Source organism: Microcebus murinus, chromosome 19 (genome assembly GCF_040939455.1).
Source record: "Microcebus murinus isolate Inina chromosome 19, M.murinus_Inina_mat1.0, whole genome shotgun sequence".
Classification (NCBI taxonomy): Eukaryota; Metazoa; Chordata; class Mammalia; order Primates; family Cheirogaleidae; genus Microcebus; species Microcebus murinus.
The window spans coordinates 32,315,716-32,337,146 of NC_134122.1; positions in this window are offsets into that span (position 1 = coordinate 32,315,716).

The following is a 21,431-nucleotide window of genomic DNA, read 5'->3' on the forward strand; positions in this document are numbered from 1 at the left end:
AAAGATGCCAACCAACACCATCAGAGTACATGATATTTCTTTAATGGCAAACAATTCAGGGACTTAGGGAGATGATTTCCTAAAGCAGGAGACCACACAGCTAGCTCCCAAATGGAGCTCCAAGCTTCCCGGCCCCTTCAGCCCCCATGAAGACACACAGCTGCTACTGGTTCCATCTGCACAGCATGAAGACTTTGCAAGGCACAAGGACATTGTCTCTGTCACAGGGGCGCAGAGAGGTCTCAGTATCATCTTGGCACACCCTCCGCCGGTCCCTCCACCCTCCTCCTCTGCTCCCTTCACATTCTGGTGACTCTGGCCAAGCGCTTGCCTGCACAGTTGGTGCAAAAATGGATACAAAGCAAAGGCAGCACATGCACATTCATGACTATTTGTGTGAGATGGGGGACTTGAAGGTCAACTTCTGAGATATACATGCCTGGCTTGATCCACCCCTGTTCTCCACTGCCTGTAGTGTCTACTGGTGTACCGGTAGAGCCATTTATCTTAGACTTTTGGGCTGCTATCACAAAATACCTTAGACTGGGTAATTAATAAACCACAAGACTAAGAGAAAGGACTAAAGAGAAATTTGTTGCTCACAGTTCTGGAGACTGGAAAGTTCAAGACCAAGGTGCCAGCAGATGCAGTGTTACTGAGGGCCTGTTCCTCATAGATGGCACCTTCTATGTGTCTCACGTGGCAGAAGGAGCAAACAGCCTCCCTCAAGCTCTTTTATAAGGACACCATAAAACTTCCCCAAAGCCCCACATCCTAATACCAACACCTTGGAGTTAGGTGTCAACACATAATTTTGGAGGGACACAAACATTCAGATGCTAGCACCATTTGATAGACTATTACTCAGCAATAAAAAGGAACAAACCATGGGAGGTTCATGTACCAACACAAATGAACCTCAGAATAATTGTGCTAAATTAAAGAAGCCACACATAAAAGAAGTCCGTTTATGTAAAACACAAGATGCAAACTAACTGGTAGGGGCAGAAAGCAGGTCGATGGTTGCAAGGGTGGGGGTGGGGGCAGGAGGGAGAGATGAACAATGGTGCACAAAGAAACTTTTAGGGTGATGGACATGTTCATTTTGTTGAACGTGGTGATGGTTTCATGAGCATATGCGTATGTCAAAACGTATCAAATTGTGCAATTTAAATAAATGCACCTTACTGAGTATACATAATGCCTCCATAAAGGTGTTAAAATCAATTAATGACACATTCATTAGTCATTAGTCATACGTTCATGGGAAGGGCAATTCTTGAAGAAAGAAGATCTAGAAGATGAACAGAAATTTATTTTCTCACAGTTCTGGAGGCTGGAGGCTGAGACAGGTGTTGGCAGGGTTGGTTTCTTCTGAGGCCTCTCTCCTTGGCTTGCCGATGGCCATCCTTTCCCTGTGTCCTCATGTGGTTGTCCCTCTGTGTGTGTCTGTGTTCCCATATCCTCTTCTTACAAAGACACCAGTCATATAGGATTAGGGCCCACCCTAATGACTTCATTTTATCTTTTTAAAGACCCTCTCTCCAAATACAGTCACTGTCTGAGGTCCTGGAGGTTAGAATTTCAACACCTGAATTTTGGGGGTATTCAGTTTAGCCCATAAAGTTGTAAACTAAAAGTTAAATCTTAAGCCCCTGCTGACTAAAGGGACCTTCTCTTGACCATGGGGACCCTGGAAAAACCTTAAAACTGAGTTCCCAGCCATGAAGGGAAGGGATTTTGGACACACCTTATTATACACCTTTCCTTTTGGAGTTTAGACTAATTGCAAACTGGACCTAAAGCCATATGTGGCAAAGGTTAACTTCTGCTTGCGGGCCATAAATTTATTTAAAATATCTCTTCAAGTATATTGTGGCTTGCTCCAATTAACAAACTTTCATATCTTGGAACATTGATTTCTACTAATTCCAAGCCTTTAGGCAAAGCTTTATTTCTTTAACCAATTACAAATCAAAGAATCTTTGAACTCACCTATAACCTGTACACTCCCCCTGCTTGCAGATGTCCCACCTTTTTGGGCCAAACCAATTGGTGCTTTCCACGTATTGATTTATGATTTTACCTGCAATTCCTGTCTCCCTAAAATGTATAAAACCAAACTGTAACTCGACTGCTTCGGGACCGCTTACTCAAGGCTTCCTGGTTGTGGTTCCCCAGGCCTCAGTCACACATATTCAGCTCAGAATAAACCTCTTTAAATTATTTTACAGGGTTTGGGCTTTTCCCATTAGTAACATTCTGTTTCTGGTAAACTAATGGTGTTGTGTGTGGCAAGAAAACTCATCTCGAAACCCAGCAGATAAAGATTCTGGCTTCTTTGCTCCTTTCTAGAAACAATGGGTAAGTAAGTGACTTAAGTCACTCACACTCTCTCAGATGCCCTCATCTAGAAATGGCAGGCATTGGCGAGCGCCTTGCCTGGCAGCTGTCTTGACTTTTTCCCCTGTGGGAAAAGTAAAAAAGATGGCAGAGATGCTGACCCAGAGCCCTGAAGTCAGTGAGCAGCACTGCCCGCCCTGGAATCTACCATGAGACTTCTGCTAAGGGAGAATCAATTGTCCATGACAATTAGCTGCTTTTTCTCTGGTATTCTGCACCTTGCTCCCCAGAGTAGTGACACATGCATTAGAGGATTGCTGGGAAGAGTAAATAAGATAAACTTTAGAAAATAAAAATGCCCAGCACATAGTAGGTCCCTGGTCAAGGCCAGCTTTTCCTGCTATCAACGAGAACCTCAGCCCTTAGACATTTGGAGCAAGTACCTCCTGTTTTCCGAGAGGCCTGCAAATCCCTAAATCGGAACATCGAGGCAGCTTCCCAACATCCTTGTGGCAGGATGGTTATTTTTCTTCCCTAACTAGTAGCAGGTGTTTGGCTGTGTCTATTAAAAGCCATTTTGTGTTCCCTCTGACAAACGAGTTTTTTATTTAGTGGTGTAGGATCAATAATGTGGTATCTCATGCGAACTATTAAAACGGAAAATGTCTGCTGGGCTGACAATCGTATTATCGATACGTACTGAGCAATAAGTTATGTGAAGCAAAATGGAGCAACCGGCCTTATAAAAGGCTTATCTGGGGCACAGCTGGCTTTGTTACAGCCGCGGCCGTGACTTTCCAGGGCTGCATTTGGAACAAGCGCTCGATGGAGTACGGGCAACTTTCTCAAATGCGAGTGCGCCAGCCGGCTGTCCGGGCTCTTCAGCGTTGGCCAAGGCCTGTTTGGAATAAGCTCTTCCCCTCCTCTCAGTAAGACCCCGATGGAGTAGAGTCTGTCCTGACCTGGACCCTTTGACGAGGCCGACCATTCCCTGTCCCAGGCTCAGTGCCATGTGCTCAGATGCTCTAGTCCTGTTGACATAAGGAGTTGTCACCTAATGTCAACTCCTACCTCTGCTCCCCACTTCCCACTCAACCAGGCACTTACTTGGCTCCTAATCTACTGGTTTTGTCTTCTATTTCTGGCCTCTGACACGTGGTGTAACTTTCCCAGGATTCTCCGTTGGATCCAGCTACACTCATTTTCTGTCTGTCAATTGCAGATCTCTTTGCCTCATCACTTTGCTCCCCACCCATCGTCAGCCTGCCCCCATGGGAATCGAGATGTCTTAGTCGCGCTGGTAACTCCTTTGTTGTGATTTATATTTTAATCATCATGATTTCCATACAGCCTTGGGGACCATCGCTCTTGGGTATTGCGTTGCAAGGCATGCTGGGATCTCAGCTCCTTAGGAGGAAATGAAGAGGAAGAAGCTTGGAGACAGGCAGGGTGGGGGCTGGGAAACTGATTTGGCTGCGGGGCTGACCCCCAAAGGAAGTGGTCCGAAGTTCAATGCACAATGCAACGGGATTGGTAAACATGGGTTGATATGGGGTGTGGGGAACAGTTGTGCGGTAGAGTGTCATGGACCCAGTCCCATTAATGTGGCCTCAGCATGGGCACTCTCTTCCAGTGGGAGGAACCAGACATGACACAGGAACCCCAGGTGTCCCTTTGAGCTCAGATGCAGTCGTCCTAAAATCTGGGTTCCAATCCGCGTTGGCACTCAGGTTGAAGTCTGTTGCTAAATCTGGCCTGAAAGAATGACTCTTAATCAGGAAAGTGTGTACATTGGAAGCAGTGACCAGGTGAATGAGAATATCTTAGAGGAAAGGACTATTTGAAAGGCATATTAAATATTATACTATAATTTTACAGTTGGAAACACAAAATGCCTATTACTTTCTTAATAGAAACTACAGATAGTTAAATCCCACCAGAACGTCTTGGATAGGGATATAGGACGTGCAGAGATTCTCCAGGAGGTGGAGCAGCTCCCCTGGAGACCTTGGAGGGAATATCAGATGTGTGATTTTCACCATTATTGAGAAGGGGGTGGATTTAGTGCCAGTGGGCCCCTTGGAGTCAGTATTTCCTGCTTCCTTTGGAACACAAGCCCCTGAATTTTCATCTGGAACTTGGTGGCCCATTTCCCAGCTTCCCCTCCAGCTGAGGCTGACCATGTGACTGGGTTCTGGCCAATGGGATGTGAGCAGAAGTGTTATGTGACAATTACAGCAACTTGCTGCGACAAAAGCTGGCCTGGTCCTTGAATCCTTCTTTTCTTCACCTCTTTCTCCATCTTGCTGCTTGGCAGGCAGGTGCCACTCTCTTGGACCTTGAAAATGACAACCACGCCCTAGGGATGGCCGAGGGTTGAACTAGAAGGATCCATGATCCTTGAAGACTTTGTGCACAGAGATCATAAAAACCTACCTGGAGTTTTTGTCCCTGGACAGATTTTACATCAGAAAGCAACTTTTATTGTGTTAACGGCACTATTATTTGGGTTTTTCTTTGACTGGAGATCACCACCCCAATTATTTCCCTCTCTAGAAGCACGTGATTGCCCTCCCCTTGAACCCCAGCTGGCCTTCATGACCTGTTTGACCAATAGAATGTGGGGAAAGCAGTGTTTTGGGATTTCTGAAGCTTGGTCACAAGAAGCCTGTGGTTTTTGCCTGGGACTTTTGGAATGTTTGTTCTTGGGACATTGCCGCTCTGAGCCTAGCTGCCGGGCTGTGACAAACTCAAGCTAAATGGAGAGGCCCCATGCAGGGACCCTGGTCCCCAGCCCAGGCTGAGCTCCCACCCGACAGCCAGCAGCCACTGCCAGCCACCCAGACATGAGCTCAGGTGAGTTCACAGGTGACTGTGCTCCCAGCTGCTGTCTGACTGCAGCCACCTGAGACATCGACGCAGACCCAGCCAGCCGCTCCCAGCCCATCTACAGAACCATGAGATAAAATAAAAAGTTGCTGTTGGCAGCCCCTAAGTTTGATACGTAGTGATAAATAACCACATCAGCCAATATTATCACAGAAGAGATAATTTAGATTAAAAACAATCTTTGCTAACTGTATGAAAAAGAACAAGGGGGAATTTAAGAAGTAAAGGCGATGTCTTGGATTTTGGTCACTTGCAGCCACTGATCAAGTCCTGGTTGATAAAAAGTAACCTCTTGTGTGTTATCAGCAAGATTCAGATGCTCAAGAAGCTGGCCCATGGATGGCCTCAATCCCCCAGCTCCCACTGTCTCTTTAAGTCAGTGTCCCCCGTACCATGCTCTGGCCCAAGAGGAATGCCAGACCCCTCCGGATGGACTCAGTTCTCAATGCTTGTCCCCGTCTCTCTTTGCTCTACAGTCCTTCCTCTTGGCTTCAAAATTAGATCTTTTTCAGGTCTCCCCTGTTTTGCAGGTCCCCTTTCTGGGGGTATAGCTTAATCTGGACAGGATATGTACCCTATTCATCCCTGCCCCAGATTAATGACTAGCCAAAATCTAATGAATGACTCATCTCTGAAGTCTTAGCTAACCCCAGATATGCCCTTCTGAAGGGCATTGCACCCCTCTAAACAGAGACTTCTACACTAGGCCATTGCTGAGTAGAGGGTCTTAATTAAATAGAAATGGGATACCTGCTACCCCAGCCCAACTTCTGCACAGTATGGCAACCTAAAGAGTTTGAAAGGAATCCAATACTGGTAGGAATAATTCCAGTAAGGAGTCACCAGTGTTCCCTGGCATTCTTTGCCCACAGTAGCCTTACTTATTTTTCTCTCTGCCCCTTCTGCCCCTCCCCACCTCCTCCTCACCTCCAATAACCAGGGACTCTACTGCAGAATTGGGCTTAATGCTTCCTATTCATTCCCTAAGCCTCAAAAGGGATAATTGGGAGGTAATTGCATTACCGCACAGTTTGTAGTTAACCTTCTATTTTGGCTCTTAACGTGCATATCTTTGCTCCAGGAGTACATTAAAGGTAATTATAGGCAATTCCCTGCCAGATACAGAAAAGGGGTTTGCAATGAGTAATGGGAGCCCACCAGGAAGGAAGACTTAATGTGGCTGAGCTTGAAGCAGGTCCAAGAAGGTAAATGAATTAAGGTCAACTTGACATGAACTTTGGCCAAGCAGAGCTAGAAAAATTACAGTCAGATTGGAGTCCTTTCTTGAGAATTACTGCCTTATCACAAAGCCCAGAGAAATTGTCACACAGTCATTTATTCAACCAAAAACCTGAGCTCCTTCCCTCTGCTGAGCTTTGAGTTGGGAGCAGGCCGTGTTGAAAAGGTTCTCTGGTGCTTGGCATGGACGGACATGTGTCGGTCCGACATGTGACAAGATCCCTCCATAAAAGAGTCTCCAAGATAGGTCTTTGGGTTTCAGTGTGATGTGTTTTAACTTGTGGCAGCATTTAAAGAAATAAAACTTTTTCATCTCCGCTGTGGGCATTTAGGGAAAGTCAATTATTTTCTGTAATTGCTCACAACAAGCCCCTGGAAAAAATGAACATTTATGTGCAATACCATTTCCCAGCATCTCAAATGCAAAATAATCAAAAGAAAATTCTAGAATAGAAGCTAAACTCAAATAACTGCACTGTAGTGGGCTTCCCTTCCCCAATCCCAACTTGATCCTAATTAGCGCAGAATCTTGGGTCACATGGCTCTATTGCTCTGGGCCCATTTCCTCACTGGTATCATGAGTGAGCTGTCACAGGCCACTTCAGTCACTAGTGTTTTCTGGCCTAATGAGTCCATCTTTTTGCCTTCTTCCTGCTTAATAGTAGGTCAAAAAAAAATCTTTAAACTATACTATCCTGATATGGATATTGTTGAAACTTACTGAATATTTTGGAAACAGTGTTTTACTGTTCTGTCTACATGTGGCTGTTCAAAAAAATAAAAAAGAATCCAGCCAGAGGCGAATGAAGAATGGATATTTCCCTATTGGCTGACAAGACACACGTCCATTGCCCATCGTGGGTCCAGCTAAGAGGGCTTTTCTCTTCATCCCTCATCCCCTAGAAGGAAACGCTGGTGAGTCGGGTGGAGGGTTTAGTGTTGAGTTTCATTGCCTGTGTGGTTTTCTTTTGCAGAAGCAGCTCTGGCAGCTGCTCGAAGGTTCCAGACAATATTGATGAGGATTAATGATCCTGTAAATAGGTGTTTAAAATAAATAAAACGATGAAAACAGGGATTAGGGAGAAACTACAGCGGGTTAATAAATGAGACGTTCAACTGCAAGTTCCTACAAGATTATTTTAGCAATTAGTGGGAAACATTTTGTCACAAACAAAATAAATCTGCAATCAGAAAATAATTCGCAATCAGCTTTGCAAGTAAAATCGCCTACTTTCCCGCCAGTCGAAGGCGTTTTGAGAATTAAACGATCAAGTCAAGAGTGATGCTTTCAGAAGGTAAATGGTTAGAAGCGATTATCCTGGCAATTAGTCAACTGTGAAGCGCCAACTGGGGAGGCATTTTGCAGAAAGCGTTTCCCTTGAAGAGGCTGTCCAACCACACCAAGAGCAGAAGTGCTTTGGTGTGTGGGAGGCTGATGGCCCCTTCCTGGAATTCGGCAAATGCACTCATATAAAATGCTTGCAAGCCACCCAGACGCCTGTCACCCTCATAACGGATGCAACCCCCTGCCAGACAGCGTGCGTCCCTCTGCTCTGCGTGGACAAACACCTCAGCTATTTCCAAGGAACGTGGTCGTCATGCACATTTAGATTTCTTTGTAGATCAAAACCAGGGTTGAAAGTAGTTTCTGCAGGTGACCAGTCGTTCAGTCAATTAGAGGCCCACCCTGGAGACATCATCAACGGGCAAGGTATCAATATTTTGCCTAATTTTTACTGCCGACCATAAAGACTCAATTCAGAGGGAACTTAATGAGCATATTTAAGGCAGTGACTTTCCCTCCTTATTCTGGCAATAAAATGGAAAATGCAAATGAGGAAGGACCTGCAGGCCCTCTAATCTTCCCACAAAGAATGTGAAGAACTTGTGTTCTACAGGCAGGAATATTCTAAAGCTAGTTCTCAATGTAGCTGTATCTCAGTCAACTGGCCGCTATTCATGCATTATCCAGTATTTTCCCTCCTAATTTTTCTTTTAAATACTTATAAAACTTGCTTAGGCTGCAAAGATCCAAGCAATAAAATGGAATTATCTTAATAAAGAAAAGGTTGGGATGTGTCATTTTGATTTAGAAAGCCCATTTCATGGTGTGTGTTGGAACAAGAAATAATTAATTTGAAAAGTCCTTGATCTCTGACTGTAGTCGCATTAATGATATTATAGTATTAAATATAATAGTATTTCACATTCATTAGCCTTGTGTTCAGTCTGACCCCTGTCTTCATGGTAAGAACCGTGTCCATGGCTGGAGATGATTAAAGCATAAGAGATTAAAACCGAAAGGGGTAATTTTGTGAAGCTGACTATTTACTCTGCATCTTAGCCACTTCTCAACTCAGATATCTCTTTCTCTCTCTTTTCAATGTGAAAGAGTTTGGCTAATTCATTGTCATCATTCATTCACTAACCTTAGTTTTGAGTTTATGCTCTACCCAAAGTCAATAAAAGGGGATTTGTTAATGTTCACTCATTTCCACCAAGTTGCTGGTGGGCTGCATATCTTTATCCCACTTATTTTTTTGTTTGTTTTGTTTTTGAAACAGGGCCTTGCTCTGTTGCCCAGGTTGGAGTGCAGTGGTGTCATCATAGCTCACTGCAACCTCAAACTCCTGGGCTCAAGTGATCCTCCTGCCTCAGTCTCATGAGTAGCTGGGACTATAGGTGCTCACCACATGTCATCATACCTTAGTCTCACAACAATAACGGTGGCATTATTGTCTTCACTATAAGGAGGAAGAAACTGAGGCTTGCCCACTTGCTCAAAGCAACATAGCTAGTAAGTGAGGAAGCCAGGATCTGAACCCAAATGAGGCAGCATTTGAGTTGCACCTTGAAGAATGAATGGTGCTGTATCATCCAGCTATTGACACAAAACTGCTGTGTAACAGGACACCCAAAGTCTCTCACTAGAGCAAACATTTATTCTTATAAATCTGTGGGTCAGCTGGGAGTTGGTTGACCTGGAATGATCTTAGCTGGGCTCAGTTATGCTCCCTGGGGTTGGCTGGAGACTGGGTGGTCGAGGTTGGGCACAGTGAAGTGGCTCTGCTCTGCTGGGACCAGTAGGTTGGCCTGGAGCATGTTCTTTGGTGATGACAGAGACCCAGGAGGGCATGTGGAAACTTGTGAGGCCTCTTAAGGACCAGGATTGTAGCTGGGATCCTACCACTTCCACCTCATTCTGTTGGCCAAACCAAGTCATCTGGGCAAACCCAAAGTGAAGGGAGAGGGAAACATACTCCAGCATTTTAGTGAGGGGAAGTGCAAAGTCCCAAGGCAAAGGGTCTGGATATAAATAGAGGAGAGTGAACACTGGAGCCGGTAATACAGCCTCACACTGGTGGACTTCCAAGAAGCTTAGAGTGGAAAAAGGAAAGTGAATCAAGGATAGGGCAGAGGAAAGGGAAGAGAAAGGAAAATGTTTTTTGAGCACCTACCTTTGCTGGCTGCTTCCCTAGGGTATTTTTTATATATTCCATTCTGTGTTTACAATCGTCTTGTCAAACAGGTTTTAGTATCTCCTTTTTGGAGTGGAAAAAGACCGCAATGCAGAGGGGTGAAGAAACTCTCCCATGGCTACTTGCTGATCGTTGTAGAGCCAGGACTCTGGATGGAACTGGAGGTCACTGTGTTCCATGGAACCAGCCAGCCACAGAAAGACACATGTCTCATGTTCTCACTCATAGGTGGAAGCTAAAAAGGTCGATTTCGTGGGAGTAGAGAGTGGAGTGATAGATACCAGAAGCTGGGAAGAGTGAGGATGGGGACAAGAGGCTGGTTAGTGGGGACAAAAATAGAGTTAGATAGAAAGAATAAGTTCTAATGTTTGGCAGCAGAGTAGGGTGACGACGGTGAACCCCAATGCACTGTATATTTTCCAAATGGCTAGAATAGAGGACATCAAATGTTCCCAGCATGTAGAAATGATAAACACTCGAGGTGACAGATACCTGAAGTAGCCTGACTTGATCATTACACATTCTATGCATGTAACAAAATATCACATGTACCCCAGAAATATGTACAAATATTATGTATTAAAACATAAATGAAAATAAAGCAAAACAAAACAACAAAAGAGAAAAATTGAAGTCCGTCTCACTCAACCCCTGCCTTTAAAACAGGGGTTAGCAATTTTTTTTTTTTTTTTTTTTTTTGCAGAGGGCCGGAAAGTGAATGTTTTACGCTTGGCAGGCCATACAATCTCTGCAGTCACTACTCAACCTTGCTGTCATAGCGCAGAAGCAGTCATCACCAATACATAAACAAATGGACATAGATGTCTTCCAATAAAACGTTATTTATAAAAACAGGTCATGGGCTGTGGTCACACGCTGGAGTTTTGATGGCTCCTGCTCTGCAACATTTGCCTTTTATAGGGTCTGGCCCAATCCTGGTGAGGACTCTAGGCAGAAGGAAACACATATAGGAAGACATGGGTGTGTGGGAATGTGTGATGGCTTCCAGAGATGGGAAATAATTGGACGAGATGGGAGCAGATGGTGTTCATGTGCGGTATGGGAGTTGAGGGGACAGGAAGTGCGGAGGATGTAACTGGGGTCCCGTCACGTGGATCTACTTTCTGAGCAAAGCTCTACCCTGGGACAGGCTCTTTGCCAGGCCCAGAGAGCACCCAACGGAGGGAGCAAAGACCTGTCCTTGTCTTTGAAAGAGGTGACCATTTAAAAGGAAGAGAGAGATTGGAAAGGAACGACCTACGGGCAGGAGTGGGCCGAGAGTGGAAGCATGAGCTTCCGAGTCCCACACGGACACACTAAGTTGGAGAGTGTCACTGCTGGTCCTTGCTGGCCCAGGAGCCCAATCATCAGACAGGACCAAGCATTACTTATTGAGCAAAGAATCAGAATCAATGACACACACGCCCCAGCATCTCTCTTAAGAATTTCCTAAATGGGGACATGGGATTTTGGAGGCTGAAGCTGGTACTACAATTTGAAAGAGTTAACACATTCCACTTGGAAGGAAAAAACAACCATGTGGTGACAAAGAATTTGTTCTCTTCTTTGGGTGGCAGCCACAGGATTCCTTGCCAATTAGTAGCATCTGGTCCTCATAGAAGATTCATCCCTGGTTGAGCTGGCAGCTACCTCTGGATGTGACACTCTGTGAAGTTCCTGATGGCCCATCTGTGATGTCTTCCCTTCCCAGATACCACAGTATTCCCTCCCCCTCGCCAACCAGTCTGCCTTTCATTTGAAATATTTTTAAACACTTAGAACTAAAAGCAGGACTATCTCCAGCTTTTTTTTTTTTTAGAGACGAGGGTGAGATTCTGAGTTGGTTTTTCCAAATTTAATAAAAAGAGATGGCAAGGACAGCAATAGCTATGATTTATTGAGCACTTATATGTGCGGGGACCTATGTTCAATGTTTTACATGCACCGTCTCATTGAATTATCAAAACAACGGTGGGAGGATGCAGGTGGGTGCCATTGCTATTCCAGTTTACAAAGGAGGAACTTGAACCTCAGAGAGATTCTTCCCTTGGCCAAGGTCACACAGTTCCTTTGTGTCTGAGCCAGGATTCCAACCCAGTTGTCTGAATCTACAGCTTGGACTCTGACATCTAGCACACTGGGAGATCTAAAATGCATGTCACATAGAAGTAGATATTTAAATGGTGACCTATCAGAGAGGGAAATCCTTTTTTTTTTTCCTGTTTCTGGGTTTAATTAAGGCACTCTTATTTTGAGGGGTTCCTTTCTGAGTTTTCATAATAATACAGTATACCTAGCAATCATGTTTACATTCATAAACAATTTCATAGTTTGCAAGATGCTCTTACAGATATCACAGGACATTAAGAGGCTGTTCTTTGCTCAAGGATCTCCTGAGTCTAGTGCTTCCTTAGTCTTCCAGATACTCTATTTTCCTGCTTCAGGCAGGGCAGGGCTGTCTTCTGGAACTCTCCTATACCCACTGTTCTCAGAAACTCCAGCCCTTCACTCCCCGCCACCCAAACCCCATCTAAACCTAATTTCCCAGCCTGTTTTCTAAATGGACTCTGCCGAGTGGGTAGAAAGAGAATGAGGCTTAGCCTGCTATTCAGACACATCATCTTCATTCACTGGGAAAGAAAAGGCCCGGGTCTTAATGAGAAATAAGGAATTCTACAGATGCATCCTTCAGTTTCCTGTCAAAGGCTCAGATTGAGAAATTTAGAGTTGCCCAGCTTGTGGTCTTTTATTTTAAGTAACAGTAGGATGAAACAGGCCCTGGTAGCAATCGAACACACCAGTTATCTTCCTAAATTGATGATACATCTGGCTACTTCACCCCTTTTCAATTTCAAATGCAATTTGTCCGAAGCCTCCAATTTAAACCACAGAGACCTTCCCTAAACTAGATAATGGGCTGCACAGCTCCCTCTCTGGCTTCCCATGAAAAGAGACAAAGGCTGTGTGTGTGTGTTGTGTGTGTGCGTGTGTGTGTTGTGTGTGTGTGTGTGCGTGTGTGTGTTGTGTGTGTGTGTGCAGCGGTGCTAATGGGTTGGAGCTGATGAGAAAAGATGCATTCCAAGCAATGATTGAATTTAAAGCTCTTGCATTTCTACTGGGGATTTGGGATCTGATGAAATTATCAGCTTTTCTACTGGGCTCAGCACGCCGTGATCTCAGATACAGACAGAGATGTGAATACAGTCTGGGGTCTCGGAGAGTTGAGCAATCCCGGGTGAACCTCCACCGCCCTCTCTCCGGATGCAGGACTTGCTGCATGCCTGTGAGTTCTCTCTTTGGCCTCCTAGCTGGTTCCTGCTTCCAGCATCACTCGCCCCACCCCACCTCTGAGCATCTTCCAATAGGTTTTTTCCAACCCACAAATCTGCACAGGTCGCTTCACTGCTCAGACGCCTTCATGGGCTTCAGTAGAGACTCCTGGGGTGTGTCCTCTTCTCTGCTCCCTGCGGGCACCTCCCGTTTCCAGGACTTGGCTTCTCGCCGCTCCCTGAGCTGCCCTGCACTCTGCCACCACCACCGTGTCCCTTGCATTCCCACAGCCGGAACGGTCTCATTCCCTTCTCCCCCCACCTGCTCGAGCTCAGCAGAAGTACTTTTTGGTTTCTGGAATGGCAATGCATAGCACTTTTAAGAGTTGGAAGGATTCTTTGAAGTTGGGAAATGCAATTTCCATGGAAATGCTATTTTCTCATTTCCAAGTCTCCTGCAAGATCCTGCTCAAATGTTGCGTCCCCTGGAAACCTCTGAGTCTCCTGGCAAGTTAAAGTTGCTCAACAAATGTGCAATAAATGAATGCATGAATAAATGTATGCGTGGAAGAGCAAAGGGTCTTTTTATTTTACTTTGTCCATGACCATGGAGTCATAAACTCAGGTGTTTTCTTCTTTTTCTTTCCCAGAACTAGGAGGAACTGGTCCAACTTCAGACCGTGAGAGATTCGGTGGCCTACTCAGCGTCACATGGCAAGGCAGAGGCTGGAACACAGGGTCCCCAACTCTAAGCGCACAGCTTGCTCTTTGCTTCTGTCTCCGCTGTCCTATTCGTCTGTATCTGTCACATCCATGGGGCTGTTCAGGCACCAATGACTGCTTGGCCACCTGGCAGATTCCTCCTTTGTAAGATAGTGATGTTAACTAATGAATCCCCTCATCCCTCAGGCCCTTGCTGAGTGACTACCCTGTGTGGGAGTCCGAAGTTGAGGAAGATGTAGTCTGGCCCCCAGAAGAGAATGTGAGTGGCAGGAACACAGCAGGAAGCAGTGAATTCTAGGGACAGGTCTGGGGACGTCCTTTCTGAGGACGAGGTGCTTCAGTTGGGTCTGGAAGGTGGACAGGGCCTTCCATGAGGACAGTAGGGACGGGGAGCGTGATCCCTATAGAGAGAGGGTCATGTGCTAAGGCCTGGTGGCGTGAAAGGTCACGGTGTGTTTGGGGTGACAGCAGTGTCACACCTGGACGAGGGGCCTGGGGAAGGGCGGTGGAGGGACCTGAGAGGTGTCAGGTGGAGTCAGCCAGCCCAGAGCACTGTGTGCCAAGCCCAGAGACAGCGCCGTGTTCTGCGAGAGTGGGGGTGTGTTAGTTGTCTCTTGCTGCCATACTGCTCACTGCAGACTGGGTGGCTAAGCAACAGATACTGGTTTTCTCCCAATTCTGGAGACGAGAAGTTAACGTCAAGGTGTCAGCAGGGTTGGTTTCCCTCAAGGCCTCTCTCCTTGGCTTGCCGATGACCGTCCTCTTTCTGTGTCGTCTGTGGTCACCCTTCGATGTGTGTCTCTGTCCTAATCTCCTCTTCTTAGGAAGGCACCAGTCAGATTGGATTTGGGCCCTCCCCTATGACCTCAATTTACCTTAATCACCTCTTTGAAGACCCTGTCTCCAAATACAGTCACATTCTGAGGTTCTCAGAGTTAGGACTTCAACACAGGAATTTTTTGGGGAGGGAGGGGACACAATTCAGCACATACCAGGCAACAGGGGAGGTTTTGTTTTTTTTATTTCCAGGAGTCATTTGGAACACTCGACTCTCATTTTCCGGGCCCGTGATGTGTTTTTAACGGCATTAATCCTCTCTCTGAAGGGCCTCTAAATATAGACGCCATCTGCTGCCAGACAATATGTTATCACTGATCACCCACTTAACAATTGCTTCCTCCGTGCAAGGAGGAGTGGCTGGAGGAGCCCTACGGGAGGCGCACCCTCCCCAGGGCCTGCAGAGCAAACCCCGCCATCGGATCGGGGAGGGAAGGGTGCCAGAATCCTGAGATTCCGTGATTCTTGGCTAGTCAATCACGCTCATTGACTCGGAGAGAGGGGCTGGCTCCTCCTGCCCCTCCTCTAAGTGCCAAAGCACCAGCACTAAACAGGGGTGGAAATGTCTGCTCATTAAAAAAAAAAAAAAGTTTCCTTCTTACAGAGCAAAGTGGCACCTGCCAGCCCTGGTTGATGGCATCTCCACATTGATTAAGGGGGACACTCATCATGTGGACGCGAGTGCACTGCCCTCCGCTGTGGCTTGCTCGGGTGACACCTTCCTGCAGCCGCTGTCGTGCCGAGCTACCGCCAGCTGGTTCATTCTAGCACTCTCGCTGTGAAGGACAATTTGGCCTCCCATTAATTACTTTCAAAGTTCTAGATTTCAATTAGGAAGTTAATTACTTTTTGCCATATTGCCCCCATTAAAGACATTTTCATTATTAAGTCAATTTGCTAGAATTGAAGAGCTTTGCCAAGACACAAGAGTTATCGTCCTAGGAGCCGCCTGCTGTCACTATCGTCTCTTCCTACATTAAGGTGATACAACTGAAAGCTTTATTTTGGATTTGTTGTTGTTGTTCATTTAGCAACTATTTGCGAACCACTTGCTTCATGCTCAGTGCTGTGCTGGGCTGTGGAGGACGGAAGGGTGAGCCAGACCTGGGCCCTGTCTCCAGGGAGATCAAGAACTAGTGGGAAAGGAATAAGTTAAATGAGATGCATTAGTACTTACAGGCTGGGCATGCACAAATATTATCAGAATGCAGAAGAGGGAGGGGTGACCAATTTGGGAAGTCTTCGCCGAGGTGACGAAATGTTACATGGATCTTGTAGGATATCCGCAAAGGAGCTCACCAGGGAGACAAGAGAGCGAGGTTGTTAGTTTCCTAGGGCTGTCGTAACAAAGTACCGGAAATGGAATGGCTTCCACAACAGCGACGTCTGGTCTCTCCGTTCTGGAGGCTGGAAGCCCAACATCTCGCATGTTGGCATGGTGATGCTCCCTTTGGAGGTGTGGAGAAGGATCTGGTCCAGGTCCATCTCTAAGCTTCTGGTAGTTTCTTAGCTTGGAGTAGAATTTCAATCTTCACGTGACCTTCTCCCCGGGTCTTCACGTCCTCTTCCATCAACCTACACCTGTGCCTGAGCCCACCTGTCCTGTTTCTGTTGGGACACGAGTCGTATCACATTAGGACCCACCCTAGTGACCTCATTTTCTGTATCACTCTGCAAGCGCTTGTGGAAATCTCTCAAAATTATGACTTCTTAATGGGGGCACAATTGACCCCCCACAGGGGGTGCAAATTGGGTTTAGAGAGGTGAAAGAAGTCTTGGGTTTTACAGTGGCCTATGGGCCTCTGAAGCTCGATTCTGTTTGACAAAATAAACCGATGTGCAGTGCATGTGTGCTGTCACAATCTCACAGAGAGGATGACCGTGAATACAAAAAGATTGAGAAGCGCTGCTCTGAACCATCTGCCATGACTCCAGTCTTCTGCTTTTAATGGCTGTGTACTATTTTGGGGTGCGGATGGACCGTCCTTTCTTCAGCTATCCCTCCATTGCCGGGCATCCTTTCTGTGTCTAGATTTTTGCCGTACGAAGAAGGCTGCAGGTGACTGATGGTAGCTTCCATTCCTCAGAGTAGAAATCTTGGTCACAGGATAACTGATGTTTAATTTTGTGATAAATGCTACCAGATTGTTTTTCCCCAAGGCAAAAACACTTCATGTTGAAGGAGACACCCCTCACCAGCAGGTGCCATAACTCTTCTAGTATTTTCTACCCTGAAAGGTGTAAAGCAACCTCTCATTGCAACTTTCATTTGCTTTTCTCTGACTAGCAGGCAACGTGAGTACCTTTTCATACATTTATCAGCCACGTGGGTTTGCTCTTATATGAATTGTCTATGTAGTTAATATATAGCGTTGACTCCATTTTTATATTGTAGTGCTTATTTTGTAAATTACTAGTCGCTCTTTGCATATCATAGATACCCTTTGTCTAGCATCTGGAAAATACTTTTTCCAGATCTATCATTTGTCTCTTGATTTCATTTATGGTTCTCCTTACATGTCAAAGTTTTAAATTTTACATAGTTAAATGTGTCTGTCTTTATTTGATAGCTTTTGGATTTCCAGTCTTGGTTAGGAGGTTTACATAAACTCCAAATTTGCACATGTGATCGCCTAGATTTTCTTGCAAGGTTTTAATTTTAGTTTTTACATTTATGTTTTTTAATATTAATACATCTGGAAGGAGTTTTATTGGCACAAGAGATACTATGGGATGCCTGTTTTAGCTTTTTTTTTCAGATTAATAAAGAATTTGCCAATAAATGTTATCAACGATCCATTCATTTCCCTTTGAAATAAACTCCCATCCTTCCTTGTCATATATTGACTTCTCATATACAAAAGCATCTAATTCTGGGTTCTTTACTGTGTTTCACTGATTTATCCATTCCTCAACCAAAACTGTATTGATTGGTCATTCTTTAGAGCAGGCATGCAATTTCAAAAACTAAAACAAACAGATATAGAGCCCCTTGTCAGGATTCTATGCAGAATTCCATTAGAATTATATATTAAATTTTAGGAACATTGAATATATCATATTTTTCCATTTGTTTGGAGTTTGTTTTATGTATTTTAATAAACATTTATTGTTTTCCTCATGTGTCTTCCACCTTTCTTCATAAATGTAATCATAAATGTGAGGATAAAGACAATGTACTGATTTTTGTTCCTTTACCTTGACTAAAACCACCTCTAGACAACTGCAAGAATGGAGTGATGTTCAATGCAAGCAGGAGGTAGGATGCTTGTGAATTTGGTAATACTTTAGGGGACTGGTATCTGGAAATTCTCTTAATGAACACTTAGGACCATTAGGAAAGAGAGAGGTTACTCTTCTGTTTGTCACAACAGGGTGGTGCTATCTCTGAGAAAATTTCAGTTTCGTTAATGCACATGCTCAAGGCCACGTTAGCTACCTGGGGGACCCAGAGTCACTCTGGCAGGGGAGGGGAGGCTATGGCCACTGCCATTACTGTCTGTGTTGGGGGGACCCTTGGAGAAGCTGCCTTTGCCTTTCTCATGGCTAATTTAATATCAGATTGGCCCTTCTTAGCCTTCGTGGAGGCTGGTTTAGGACCTGCCAGCCCATGAGATTCCAGTAACTGGAAATCGCACCCATTCCTGAGTGTATTAGTTTGCTAGAGCCGCCATAACAAAAGACTATGCAATAGGTGGCTTAAACACTAGAAATGGATTTTCTCACACTGCTGGAGACTGGAAGTCCAAGATCAAGGTGTCACAGGGCTGCTGTCTCCTGACGTCTCTCTCCTTGGCCCTCAGGTGTTTGTCCTCACGGGGCCTTTCCTCTGTGTGCACATCTGGTGTCTCTTTCTGTGCCCAGATTTCCTCCTCTTAAAAGGACACCTGTGAGATTGGATTAGGGCTCGCCCAAATGGCCTCATTCTAACTTACTCACCTGTGGGAAGACCCTTCTCCAAAAACAGCCACACTCTGTGTTGCGAGGGGTGAGAGCTTCAGCAGATAAATTTCGAGGGGAGACACACTTTGGCCAGGGACACTGAGGGCCAGGTGCGAGGTGTGGATGGAAGGTCTTGGGTTTCGGGGCTGCTGCTTTCTCTGGCTGCACTTTCATTTCACAGGCAGTCCCCAAGAGATGATCCCAAGATAGCTAATTCACGGAGGGTGGAACGTGAGCTTCATCTTCAGGCCTGCAGTCCTCCGCCGTGGACGCTAACTCAAATTAGACACCTGGGTGGCTGGTGGTGACAGGGGTCCTCTTTGGCTTCAGTCCCCAGCGCCCTCCACTTCTAACTCCCCATCACCCACTAAGGGGTGTCTGCTGGGCAGGACTAACACCCGTGGGACAGGGTGGTCCACAGCGCCTGGGACGGTTATTCCAGTTTCCTGGAATTGCCTATAAAAGTCACAGTCGAGAACAAAAGTGCTTAGTTAGTCCCCCGAGTTCTGAGTTCAGAGAACAGCAGGGACGAGGCAGCCACCATGCCCTGGCGCCCGAGTTGCCAACTCGGCAGCACCAACTCTACCTGTCTTCTCGACCTCTGGTCACTGAAGCCATGTGGGAGCCACCAGGATGAGGCCTCTGGGGGAACAGGCAGTCTGTGGGTATAGGGCAGTCACTGCCCCATGGGTGGTCCTCTATCAGCCTTCCTGTGTGGTTGGGGTGTGTGAGCTATTTCCTACACCAAGGCAGAGATGAGAATGTGGCTCTTAACTGCCCGGCAAGGAGAGACAGGAAGTCCAGGAATGGGATGGGGACCACCCAAGGGCAGGGTGGGGAGCACCAGGATTAAGTGTGGAGAGCATCTAGAGAGGGGTAGGGGGTACCCAGACAGGGGTGGGGGCACCTGGAGGAGGGGTGGGGAGGGCAGAGCAGCCCAGCTGTTTGGCCTGGTAGGGGTGAGATCCCCATGGGCAAGGGGACGTCCCCACTTAAGCCATCATGGTGATACCAACACTTGTCAGGCCACCCTCAGACAAGGGGACCCAGCAGCAGGAGGCTGAGTGGGGACCCCGCAGGAGAGAACAGAACCCCTCCTGCCCAAGACCTTGTGCATCTCCACTCTCAGTACTGAGAAGGGAAAGAGGTCAGCACGAAACACAAGGTTAAAGTTGTAGAATGAGTAGGACTACCCTTAAGAACAGGAACAAGGTTGTACTATTACATGAAGCTGCTTCCAAAATTATGAAATTAAATGGCAATGGTGTTGAAAGAGCAGCCTACACCCAGGGGAAAAGGAATCTTGACAGAACAGCTGTAATACTAATGAAAAAAAATTTTGTTTGTATGTGTAATAGTTTGAGTGGCCATAAAATGTACACAGATTGGACAGCTTCAACAATAGAAATTGATCTTCTCAATTTGTTACCGAATCAAACTTGGGTCTGCTGGCCCTGGGCAAAGAAAAAGCCAAACACTGACCCTGAGATTTGCAGAGAAAGCGAGGCGTCTATGCAGGGCACCAAGCAAGGAGGACAGGCTGCTAATGCTTAAGTCCTGAACTCCCCAATGGCGTACAAGCAAGGGCTTCTAAAGGCGGGGGTGGGGGCTCTCCAAAGTGAGTTAAGGTCTGCGGAATTTCTGGAACTTCCTTATCTCTTTTCTGGTTTCAGTCTATCTGAGGTCAACTGTGACAGTGGTCCCCATTTTTCACTGGGTAAGGGTCCTGGTTCCTGAAAAACACCTCAAGGACATATGTCAAGATGTCATCTTAAGTTTCTATAGGGAAACAATCATCTTGGAACTCTGACTTCCTTGGGTGGCTATTGTTTAAGCTATTATTATCTTATCGTTTAGCTGATTATTCATTCACTTCTCTAATGGCTGGCTGGATAGCTAAGTGCCTGGAATTTCCCTTGAAGGGACTCAAAATTTTTTTCTCTATTTGTGTGCTGTTGGGGAGTGGGAGCCTGGTAGGCCCCTGAGAGGTGTCCCTGCATTGTCTCAAATTCTGGATCAGGGAAGAAACATGGTTGAGGTTCTGGTGAGGGCTCTCTTCCCAGCTTGCGGACAGCTGCCTTCTTGCTGTGTCCTCACATATTTGAGAAAAGAGAGTGCTCTCTCTTCCTCTTTGATATCCTACCAACAGTGTAGGATTAGGACCCTGCCCTTATGACCTCATTTAACCTTAATTACTTACTAAAAGCCCCATCTCCATATACCATTGCATTTAGGGTTAGAACATCAATATATGACTTTGTTTTGTGTGTGGTGGGAAGACACATAGCAGTATGCTAATGGGTTGAGAGCCCCCCCCCCATTTAACTGGCCTCATTTGGCATTAACTGAGAAAAGGTTGTATTAGAGTGTAGGGTTCAAAAGGACCAAAAGTTTGTAAAACAAGAGGAAATGATCTACAATGGTAGATGGCAGCTGATAGTATCCATATTTTGAGGCCGGCCTCATGCTCTATTCACACAGGGAAAATAAAGTAGTGGCCACCTCTCTCTCTTACGTGCACACACACACACACACACACACACACACACACACACACACACACCTGAAAAACCCATAGTGATCACTTAGCCCAGGGATAACAGATGCCTGGCCTGAGAGACACTATTCCCCGATTTCTTCTCTCATGGCAGACATAAGTAAATGATCATGGCACTGTTTTACACCAAGACCACTTGTTCTCTGATGCAGA